The sequence below is a fragment of the Gorilla gorilla genome, chromosome 3 (assembly GCF_029281585.2).
Source record: "Gorilla gorilla gorilla isolate KB3781 chromosome 3, NHGRI_mGorGor1-v2.1_pri, whole genome shotgun sequence".
Lineage (NCBI taxonomy): Eukaryota > Metazoa > Chordata > Mammalia > Primates > Hominidae > Gorilla > Gorilla gorilla.
Genome location: NC_073227.2, coordinates 21,538,146 through 21,550,450, shown reverse-complemented (window position 1 = coordinate 21,550,450; position 12,305 = coordinate 21,538,146). Strand labels below are relative to the sequence as shown.

Here is a 12,305-nt window from a genome sequence, read left to right as displayed (position 1 = left end):
ACAGGATAAGAAGTTTGTTGACAAAATACCTGGCCCCTGGAGTAGGCTCCAAGTCTCTAATGGTGCCTCCAGCCACTCAAGACAGCAGGGGCTTAACATTTTGACATTGTTGTCTAATTTTTCTTTGTCTCTTCCTGTTCTCTGCCACTTGGTGGTAGCCTAGGTTGCACAGGATCATATGAATCCACTTAATCACATCTGCAAATGAGAGCCTTCGAAGTGTAAACTTTATTCATCAGTGTGATTTAAGCCACATCTTGGTGACAGGGCATCCATCTCAACAAATGGCATAGGGCCAGCAAAAGTCAAAGACTCAACCAACATGCATGATCATTGTTCAAAGACATGTCAAAATGAAGGGAAGTACATTTTAAACATTTTGGTATATACATAACATAAAATTTACTATTTTAACTATTTTTAATTATGCAGTTCAGTGGCATTAAGTATATTCACATCCACTGTTGTTCAACCATCACCACCATTTATCTTCAGAACTTTTTCAGTTTCCCAAACTGAAACTCTGTCCCCATTATACACTAGTTTTCCATTTCCTTCCCTTCAGCTTCTGGCAACCACCATTCGGCACCATCCTTTCTGTCTCTATGAATTTGACTACTCTAGGTACCTCAAAGTTAGTAGAACTATATAAGATTTGTCCTTTTGGGTCTGGTGTATTTCACTTAGCATAATGTTTTCAAGGTTCATCCACATTGCAACACATGTCAGACTTCCATTCCTTTTTATGGCCAAACAATATTCCATTGTATGTATATACTCTATGTTGCTGATCTATTCATCTGCTATGCGGTATAATCTCATTGTGGTTTTGTTTTGTGTTTACCTAATGATTAGTGATGTTGAACGTCTTTTCTTGTGCTTATTGGCCATTTGTATGTCTTCTCTGGAGAAATGTCCCTTCCGTTCTTTGCCTATTTTTCAGCTGTTTTTTTTTTATTGTTGTTGTTGAGTTGTATAAAGTACAGATTCTCGAATTATAGACCACGTAACAATGATAACCATGACTTGGAGAGTATTAATTAACCAACAAACTGACCTACCCACCCTTCCCTCATTTCAAGCCCAGGGTTATAAAGTATCATTTACATCGATGCGTGTCTGCAATCTTATTTCAACACCTTGACAGTCACCAGGTGTTTCTGTAAAAAGGCATCCGTACAAACTGTAGCATCTGTTTAGAAGTAGGGAATCCAGAGAGGAGGGAAATTTAGAAATCTGGCAGCTGGTCTCAGTTTGAATATTTAATGTCAATTTGGACAGTGGGCCTGAAATGCTAGAACCCAAACAAAGATTTCCATGTTCTAATTATCTTCCGACCACTGTTGTGCTAAGCTGTACTTGGCTTTCCTTACTGGCACTTCAACTCTCCAGGCTGTACCATTTTGAGGGAAAACAGGGTGGCTCTCTGCATAAAATGCCATGGAATATGAAAAGTAAAGCAGCTTTGTCTGCTTTACCAGGGGAAAACTCCAGACTTTCTCAGGTATCCTTCCAAGTTTTCCAAATAGTTCTGAGAATACTGAGAAGCAGGTACATCTTGTATGCTCTAGAACCTGTTCTCTTGGAATTGTTGCCTTCAGCTTGTTCCTCTACCACTCTTGATTTCTGAGGCAGCATGTCTTCTGCCCAAGCTTTCACAACAGCTGCTAATACCACCAGTGCCTGCATCAAGGCTGCAGAGACTGGTCACAAACACATCATGTCCAACTGCTGCCTAGGCCTTTGGCTTCAAGGTTTCAGACACCTTGCACTTAACTTGTCTTATGCTTTTAACTTGTATTGCTCTTTTACAGCATCTGCCTTACCACAAATCAGGCCTGAGCCCTGTGTACAAGACTAGGGGCTGTCTGATAACATGAGCGGCCCTTAGACCCCCTACTGATGCGAACACATTGCTCTCTGGCCAAAGTTGCAGAAAGGAGTGTACAGTCCCTAGGGTGAATTTTTCCCTACTAGGATACTCTTATTTTCTCCCGTATTAAATGATATCCTGTTGGGTCCACACTCTTCCTCCATCATTGCCAGCTATGAATAAATCTCAGGGTGGGGATACAGACTGGGATCCTACTCCATGATTTTGAAAATAAAAATACTATATTTCAGCTACAGTTATTCATTCACTAATTTTTCTCTTGAGATGAATCTAGCACAAAGGTACTTCCATGTTTTAAATAGCAAAATCTAAATTTTATTTTTCCAATGAGAATATTCCAACATATTCTGGCATTTCATCTTAAAATTCTTTGCTTTGCTTTTTAATAGGTTTACATATACATATTAACACATTCATTTCCAAATGCTCCTAGGGAGATTGCTGAACTAGAAGATTGAATTGAGATTGGAGTCTTCCTGGAATAAATAAAAGAACAGCCACTAAAGGGTAATGTGATACACTTATTATTCTGCCAGGCTCCTCTGCATACTATTCTAACAAACTCCTTGGGTGAATAAGAAACCAAAGCTAGTCTTTATAACACTGGGACTCACAGATGGGGGATGGGAAAAGTGCTGTGCTCATGGAAAAAATATTTCATTTGTTGACTCGGCTTTAAATTGTATTACAGTTGAAAATGGGAGAAGCACTTGTGGTTAATTTAACAGATCTATTAGTGAAAGGACCCTTAGAAATCTGTCAAAACTTTTTATTATATAAATAGGGAAATTTTTCAGATGGGAAAAATAACTTGCTCCAACTCAAATCGTAAGAGCCAAATGTCACTTGTTCATCATTTTGTGGCCAAACAACTCTATGCAGGTTGTTCTGAATCATAATTATTATCCTTGGACTGTTTGTTAATGGTTGTTACTGACTATTAATGGTCTGTGGTGTTTACCTTCCAAGGGTCTAACATTTTTACATGTAAAAGAACCTCATAGCGTAGGAAGAAGAAGGTTTCGATGGTAAAATCAACCCTAAGGCCACCTTGTAAACTCAATGAGCAGGGGCTCTTAACCTGAGGTTCTTAGAAGGGCTTTAATCTGCTGGGTGCGGTGGCTCACACCTGTAATCCCAGCACTTTGGGAGGCCGAGGCGGGTGGATCACCTGAGGTCAGGAGTTTGAGACCAGCCTGGCCAATGTGGTGCAACCCCTTCTCTACTAAAAATACAAAAAAAAAAAAATAATTAGCCGGGTGTGGTGTCAGGTGCCTGTAATCCCAGCTACTTAGGAGGCTGAGGCAGGAGAATCACTTGAACCCGGGAGGTGGAGGTTGCAGTGAGCCCAGATCATGCCATTTGCACTCCAGCCTGGCCAATAAGAGTGAAACTCCGTCTCAACAACAACAACAACAACAAAAGGGCTTTAAGCTTTGATATTATATGCATTAAGCTCTTGGAATTATATAAATTATGCATGGGTAGTTATATGCATTTTCTTTAGAGAGGGTATCTGTTTAATTCTGGACTTTCTTGGCTGGATAAGACAAATCTTGAACATAAAAGTAATTTATTGGCTTATTTTCCTGGAGCTCATATCCGACTCTGTAACAGCTTCCAGCGTGGCTGAATCTAATTGCGTTGTTTCTGTTTTTGTCTACCTTGCAACTCAGTTTGCCCCTGACTTCATTCTGATTTGGAGATCTTTTTACTTTGTGAACAAAAAAGCCACAAGGATGACTCCACACACTCACACCTCTCAGCTTGGTACTACCCACTGGTAAGATGACTCTCAGTCCCCACATGGGTCATATAGATGGCCATCACCACTCCCTGGGTCTAGGGTGTTGAGCCATTCTGGTTGATCAGCCTGAGTCATCTTTGCACCCTTCCTCTAAACATTGATATTGACATTCCTACAGAACACATAGAGTGGGGGAAGAGTTCTCTAAAGGTACCAGGAGAAGGGGGTTGGGAAGCACATGGAGCAGATAAAGCTCTAGCAAACAGATTTCTGTGGGGTCCACCATTCCCCAGATTCTCAAGGGATCTGTTTCAGAAAAGTCAACGAAAGTGTTCTTAGGAGTAAGGGCTGTATTATGGGTCTCCCAGTAGATTACAGAGTACTTGGTTTTCACACAGTAACATATTTTTTCATCTATACGATTGTGCTTTGAATACTCCCTCTGCAATATAAATGCGTTTGGCCTTTGGGTTCACTTCATCTGCACAGCCTACTGATAGGAAAGTTGTCAATTTACTTGGAATAAATAAAGACAATTCTGTTTTCTGTAAAATATAATTTGCACATGATATGATTTGATCATGGCTGCCCTTCTGTGAATGTGCGTTCCTGAATGACTGTCACGAATTTTATCAGTCAGAACTCAGGAGAGCACTAATCCAGAGAGATGTCAAATCCACAGTTGTTTGTTCTTGGCCTCGGTCTCAGTGCCTGGGAATTCTTCAGTAGCAGCACATGCACCATGGCTTAATACCTTTACAGAATTATGTGAACACTCAACTTTTTGGCCTTTCTTTTTGGAATTAAAATAAGTAATATTTTAGGCCATTCTAAAGTGGGGACTAATCTTTCCCAGGACTGATAAAATACTTCTCCCAAGGAAAATAGAAATGAGACAATATTTTGTGCAGAGGGGGCCTTCAAAGAGAAAAGAGTCGGCTTCCATTGCTCTTAATTAGGGGGTCTATTTTAATCCTCCATTGAGGCTCTTTTTGATGGCACATTAGGGTCCTTGGGAAGGATATTAAGCTCCAGGATATTCTGTGTTGGAGGTCAAATGGGATGAGTTGGCATGATTGAGCAGCAAGGAAGAGAGGAAAAGTGGGAAAAGATCCTGAAAGCCAGGTGTATTGGTTCCAGTGCTGGTCAACCACTTTGTCTGAGGGGAGCAATGTTGTATCAATAGCCCACCAGCTGTCCAGTCCTTCATGGAGTAGAGTTCTATAACTGGGAGAATTCTACCTGCTATTTCCTCAGGACAACTGTAACATTCAGGGGACCTGTGGATACCTAGGTGATAAAGCTATATTTCTCAACTTTGGGTGGAAACTGAGCTTTTGGGCTTACCCTGAGCTGTGATAATAGGGAAGGAACTTTACTTTCCATATGCAACATTTTCAATTGAAAATTGCAGGGACTGTGCAATTGACTGTGCAGGAGAGTCGATTACCAATGTCAGCGCCATTCCCATTCATCTGGGATAGACTCCATGCTCTTCCCTAAATCACAGGGGCTGAAGCCTGGGGATGATATTTTCCAGAATTTCTTGCAGCAAGATTTCAGATTAGAATTAATCCATGAAGGGCCCTAAAGTGTGATTAGAAAGTGGGCAGATGAGATCAGATGGGTTCAGGGTGGGAAAAGATCTGTGGAAGGACACAATATTACAGCTAGATAGGAGGAATAAGTCCTAGTGTTCCATACCACTGTAGGATGACTATAGTTAACAAAAATATATAGTTTCAAATAGCTGCAAGGAAGATTTGAGACGATGAATGTGCTAATGACCCTGATTTGGTTGCTCTAATTTATACATACAGAAACATTACTATGTACCCCATGAATATGTTCAATTAAAAGTAGTTTATAAAATAGTCCAAAAAAAGAAGAAGAGCAGAAGCAAAATCAGTATTATTGCTCCTCTGGCAGTTGTGGGCAGATGCATGGGTTTTGGCCTTTGCTTGTGAGCCTCTGCAGTGGCCTGCAGGTGTTAACCTCGAATGACCTGTCTCTTGCTGCTGGCAATTTTTCTATCAGTGATTGTTCTGAGACTTCTTTTTGTATAAAAATGACATATTCTTTATTTTGCATACTGTAATTTCAGAACAAAATGAACAAAATAAACAAAAAACCTCATAATATATAACATCCAATCCTGCTATCAGAGTAGGGAGGGAATGGGGGCTTGACACCCTTGTTTCTTGCCTTCAACACAAGTACAGGAGAGAAAAAAAAAACACTAGACATCAGCAGGGGGAGCAAAGTGGGCACTCGATGATGCCATGGGATCCATGGGGACACTTTACAATGGCGAGTTTTCCAACTATGAACTCTTAATCTACTTCTTCCATGCGAGATGCATCACGCATCCTCGTCACCCTCAAGAGGGGTGATCTCATCAGGAACCACAGCACTGTGTTCCTCTGCTGTCACTTAATCTTCATCGATACCTAGACCTAGCTTGATCATGCAGTAGATGTGGTTGGAATGGGTCTGGGGATCCTCAAGGGAAAAGCCAGAAGACAGCAAGGCAGTTTCTAACGGCAGCACCACCAGGTCCTTGACTGTCTTGTCATTCTTGTGTGCCTCAGCCTTCTGCTGCAGCGTCTCCACAATGGGGTGGTTGGGGTTCATCTCCAGGTGCTTTTTGGCCATCATATAGCCCACGGTGGAGTTGACCCGAAGTGCCTGGGCTTTCATGATCTGCCCCATATTGGCTGTCCAGCTGTAGGTGCTGGTCACAATGCAGCAGGATGAAGACACAAGCCTGTTGGAGACTGTCACCATCTCAACCTTCTTATCTAAGGTTTCTTTCATGAACTTGCAGAGGTTCTCAAACTTTGCCTTCCTCTCTTCCATTCTCTTCTTCTCCTCCCCATCCTCAGGTAGCTCCAGGCCCTCCTTGGTAACTGAGACCAGGCTCTTCCCATCAAACTCCTTGAGTTGCTGCACACGTAGCCATCAATGGGCTCGGTCATATATACCACCCTGAAGCCCCGCTTCCATACTTGCTCCACAAAAGCTGAGTTGGCAACCTGCTCTTTGCTCTCACCAGTGATGTAGTAGATGGACTTCTGTATCTCCTTCATGCGAGAAACATACTCTAACAAAGATATCATCTCATCTCCAGACTGGGAGGTGTGATAACACAGCAGCTCAGATGGGTGGCATCAGTTAGTGGAGTCCTTGTGGATTCCAAGCTTGAGATTTTTAGAGAATGCCTCATAGAATTTCTTGTAATTCTCCTTGTCTTCCACCAGCTCAGCAAAGAGCTCAAGGCACTTCTTAACAATGTTTCTGTGAATGACTTTCAAGATTTTGCTCTGCTGGAGCATTTCTCAGGAGATGTTCAGGGGAAATCCTCAGAGTCAACCACACCACGGATAAAGTTGAGACACTCTGGTATCAACTCATCACAGCTGTCCCTGATGAACACACGATGGACATAGAGTTTGATGTTGTTCTTTTTCTTCTTGTTCTCAAAAAGATGAAAGGGAGCCTAATGAGGAATGAATAGCAATGCCCTGAATTCCAACTGACCTTCTACAGAAAAGTACCTGACTGCCAAGTAGTCTTTCCAGTCATTGGTGAGGCTCTTATAGAATTCTCCATACTCCTCTTGGGTGATGTCTTCAGTGTTTCCGGTCCAAATAGGCTTGGTCTTGTTTAGTTCTTCCTGATCAATGTATTTCTCTTTGATCTTCTTAGTTTTCTTCTTCTTATCCTTACCACTGTCATCCTCCTCATCTGAACCCACATCTTCGATCTCGGGCTTTTCTTCATCATCTTTATTTTCCTCTTCTTTCTCACGTTTCTCTTCTTCTGCCTTACCATCACTAATTTCTTTCTCTCGTTCCTTCTCCAGATAAAGGGTGATGGGATAGCCTAGGAACTGAGAGTGCTTCTCCACTACTTCTTTGACCCGCATCTCTTCTAAGTACTCTGTCTGATCTTCTTTAAGGTGGAGGATCACTTTGGTACCCCTACCAATAGGCTCACCATGGTCAGCACACACAGTGAAGAAACCTCCAGCAGAAGACTGCCAGGCATGCCATCATCATTAGGCTTTGTGATCACAACCACTTTCTCTGCTACCAGGTAGGCAGAATAAAAGCCAACACCAAATTGCCCAATCATGGAGATGTCTGCACCAGCCTAAAAAACCTCCATGAATGCTTTAGTACGAAACTTGGCAATGGTTCCCAAATTATTTATGAGATCAGCTTTGGTCATGCCAATGCCTGTGTCTACCAAAGTCAGGGTATGTTCCTGAGTATTGGGGATGATGTCAATTTTCAGCTCTTTACCACTGTCCAACTTGGAAGGGTCTGTTAGGCTTTCATAGCGAATCTTGTCCAAGGCATCAGAAGCATTAGAGATCAACTCCCAAAGGAAAATCTCCTTGTTGGAATAGAAGGTATTGATGATGAGAGACATGAGTTGGGCAATTTCTGCATGAAAGGCAAAAGTCTCCACCTCCTTCTCTCCATGGTGCACTTCCTCAGGCATCTTGAAAAGAAAAGGCTTACACGTATTAAAGAGCAAGGTGGGCTGGCTCTCCAACACATAGGCAGCACAAACGCTGTGCCAGAGTGACTCCAGAGCCGTTCTGTGACTTTTTCAACTTCCAGGTCCTCCAAAAGCTGGGGAGAATCTGAGAGCTGGAGGGAGCTCTCTCTAGTTCTTTCCTCCTATCTCTTCTAAGGATTTTGTTAGCAGCTATGTCCCTTTTTATGTGAAATACGTGGACTGTATTTTTCTTTTTTATTTTATTTTTATTTTTTAGTTTTTATTATTATTTTTATTATTATACTTTAAGTTTTAGGGTACATGTGCACAATGTGCAGGTTTGTTACATATGTATACATGTGCCATGTTGGTGTGCTGCACCCATTAACTCGTCATTTAGCATTAGGTATATCTCCTAATGCTATCCCTCCCTCCTCCCCCTACCCCACAACAGTCCCCAGAGTGTGATGTTCCCCTTCCTGTGTCCATGTGTTCTCATTGTTCAATTCCCACCTATGAGTGAGAACATGCAGTGTTTGGTTTTTTGTCCTTGTGATAGTTTGCTGAGAATGATGGTTTCCAGCTTCATCCATGTCCCTGCAAAGGACATGAACTCTTCATTTTTTATGGCTGCATAGTATTCCATGGTGTATATGTGCCACATTTTCTTAATCCAGTCTATCGTTGTTGGACATTTGGGTTGGTTCCAAGTCTTTGCTATTGTGAATAATGCCGCAATAAACATACGTGTGCATGTGTCTTTCTAGCAGCATGATTTATAATCCTTTGGGTATATACCCAGTAATGGGATGGCTGGGTCAAATGGTATTTCTAGTTCTAGATCCCTGAGGAATCGCCACACTGACTTCCACAATGGTTGAACTAGTTTACAGTCCCACCAACAGTGTAAAAGTGTTCCTATTTCTCCACATCCTCTCCAGCACCTGTTGTTTCCTGACTTTTTAATGATTGCCATTCTAACTGGTGTGAGATGGTATCTCATTGTGGTTTTGATTTGCATTTCTCTGATGGCCAGTGATGATGAGCATTTTTTCATGTGTTTCTTGGCTGCATAAATGTCTTCTTTTGAGAAGTGTCTGTTCATATCATTTGCCCACTTTTCGATGGGATTGTTTGTTTTTTTTCTTGTAAATTTGTTTGTGTTCATTGTAGATTCTGGATATTAGCCCTTTGTCAGATGAGTAGGTTGTGAAAATTTTCTCCCATTTTGTAGGTTGCCTGTTCACTCTGATGGTAGTTTCATTTCCTGTGCAGAAGCTCTTTAGTTTATAATGAGATCCCATTTGTCAATTTTGTCTTTTGTTGCCATTGCTTTTGGTGTTTTAGACATGAAGTCCTTGCCCATGCCTATGTCCTGAATGGTATTGCCTAGGTTTTCTTCTAGGGTTTTTATGGTTTTAGGTCTAACGTTTAAGTCTTTAATCCATCTTGAATTAATTTTTGTCTAAGGTGTAAGGAAGGGATCCAGTTTCAGCTTTCTACATATGGCTAGCCAGTTTTCTCAGCATGATTTATTAAATAGGGAATCCTTTCCCCATTGCTTGTTTTTGTCAGGTTTGTGAAAGATCAGATGGTTGTAGATATGCGGCATTATTTCTGAGGGCTCTGTTCTGTTCCATTGATTATCTCAATAGATGCAGAAAAGGCCTTTGACAAAATTCAACAACGCTTCATGCTAAAAACTCTCAATGAATTAGGTATGGATGGGACGTCTCCCAAAATAATAAGAGCTATCTATGACAAACCCACAGCCAATATCATACTGAATGGGCAAAAACTGGAAGCATTCCCTTTGAAAACTGGCACAAGACAGGGAAGCCCTCTCTCACCACTCCTATTCAACATAGTGTTGGAAGTTCTGTCCAGGGAAATTAGGCAGGAGAAGGAAATAAAGGGCATTCAATTAGGAAAAGAGGAAATCAAATTGTCCCTGTTTGCAGATGACATGATTGTATATCTAGAAAACCCCATTGTCTCAGCCCAAAATCTCCTTAAGCTGATAAGCAACTTCAGCAAAGTCTCAGGATACAAAATCAATGTACAAAAATCACAAGCATTCTTATACACCAATAACAGACAAACAGAGAGCCAAATCATGAGTGAACTCCCATTCACAATTGCTTCAAAGAGAGTAAAATACCTAGGAATCCAACTTACAAGGGAGATGAAGGACCTCTTCAAGGAGAACTACAAACCACTGCTCAAGGAAATAAAAGAGGATACAAACAAATGGAAGAACATTCCATGCTCATGGGTAGGAAGAATCAATATCGTGAAAATGGCCATACTGCCCAAGGTAATTTATAGATTCAATGCCATCTCCATCAAGCTACCAATGACTTTCTTCACAGAATTGGAAAAAACTACTTTAAAGTTCATATGGAACCAAAAAAGAGCCCGCATCGCCAAGTCCATCCTAAGCCAAAAGAACAAAGCCAGAGGCATCACGCTACCTGACTTCAAACTATACTACAAGGCTACAGTAACCTGGAGTGTATTTTTCTGACTGATGCTGACTCTCCTTAATAAGATTTTACATAGGTAAGCAAGTCTATGAGTGAGACAGAATGTGAAACATCAGATGTTTCAGAAAGACAGGAGCCTGAAGAGGGCTTTGGAAAAATATAACCTGCCATAAATATTGCTTTTGATAAGGCAGCTATTTGCGGGACAGAGAGGCTATCAGCATTTCTAGGCAGTCACTGGTTCATGTGAAAGAATGTACAAAATTTGGAGTGCTACAAAAACAAAACAAAACAACTCAGAATACTGTTTTGTTAATGGAAATTCCTGAAAGCAAAGCTCAACAAAATCTTGGGAGGTGGTGATACTTGAAAGTCAAAAGTGATTCTAGAGGATTTTAAGGAGAGAGGGCCAAGAAAGAATTTTACAATCTCCACTGGTCTGGGGATGCTCCCTTACCTTTTTCAGCCCTATGTGCAAATGCTCTCTTGTCAGCAGGGTCCTTGCTGAATGTTGTTTGCAATAGCACTCACCTTTCCCCTCCACCTTCACATCTGGCCCCAGCTTCCATCTCAGCTTCATGTTTCTCCATGATATTGGTGGAGTGTCTTGACTACAAGTTGTCCAGGTTTTTGGTGTTTTGAACAACGAATTGGACAAAATGCACAGGAAAGCAAGGAGAGAATGAAGCAATGAAAGCAGAGATTTACTGAAAATGAAAGTATACTCCATAGGGTAGGAGTGGGCTGATCAAAAGCTCAAGGGCCCTGGTTACAGGATCTTCTGAGGTCCAGATATTCTCTAGAGGTTTTCCATTGGCCACTTGATGTACATCCCATGCAAATGAAGTAGTGGCCCGAGATCAGTCTGCTTGATTGTGGAAAGCAACCAATCAGAGGCTGAAGTTACAAATTTATAACCATGCAAATGTCTAATTGCCAATTAGAGGCTAAATTGAAGTTACAAAGTTACACGCCTATGCAAATGAAGACTTGGCACACAATTAGTCTGACTGGTTGTGGAAAGCAACCAATCAAAGGGACTTTCAATTTTCCATCTGCCATGCAGTAAAAGGGGAGGGAGGGAGTTGCAAAGGGAGTAGCCTCTGGTCCTTTTGTTACTTAGGCGTGAAAAGTTGGTGTTTTCCTTTCAATTTAGTTCTAGGAAGTCAGTGTGAATCAGCTTTAGGTTCCCTGCCTCCAGACCCTATTCTTCTGCCTCAACCATGGTACATGGAACAATCTGATACACTAACTATGTATTTTGCTGCTTGTCTCTCCCCGCTGAATTCCATAAAGTTAGACATGTTGGTCTGTTGTGTTTCAGTGCCATATCCTCAATAACTTAAATTGTACTTGGCACCTAGAAAGCACTCAATAAATACTTGTCAAACAATTGAACCCCACTGCCCAAGATATAACCACAGCTAATTTGTTTTCTTTCCTTCTTATATAAATGTATATTTAGCAGTTCTATATGGAGGGAATCTTGGATTCTTAGTTTGTTTCTATTTATATTTTTCCCCGACTCAGCCTGAAGGAGTGTACCTCAATGGAAAAGAAAATGAAGATGCTCATTATTTTTCAAGGACTTTAGGTGTGGCGTGGATGGGTGAGTGTAGCATGGTACTTAGCACTTGGTTAGTCTTCTTGCCCTGTTTCTTGCTGGGCT

At 41.3% G+C, this 12,305-nt stretch overlaps 1 long non-coding RNA gene and 1 pseudogene across 1 annotated transcript in view; one reads left to right on the top strand and one right to left on the bottom strand.

Annotated features, from left to right (window-relative positions):
* The first annotated feature begins 2,305 nt into the window (after window positions 1-2,305).
* LOC134758297 (uncharacterized) overlaps window positions 2,306-12,305 on the top strand; it is a 494,525-nt gene continuing 484,525 nt past the window's right edge. The window contains exon 1 of the long non-coding RNA XR_010133331.1: window positions 2,306-2,401. This is a non-coding gene — a long non-coding RNA (uncharacterized lncRNA). The remainder of the gene's footprint in view (window positions 2,402-12,305) is intronic.
* LOC101136820 (heat shock protein HSP 90-beta-like) lies at window positions 5,975-8,157 on the bottom strand (annotated as a pseudogene).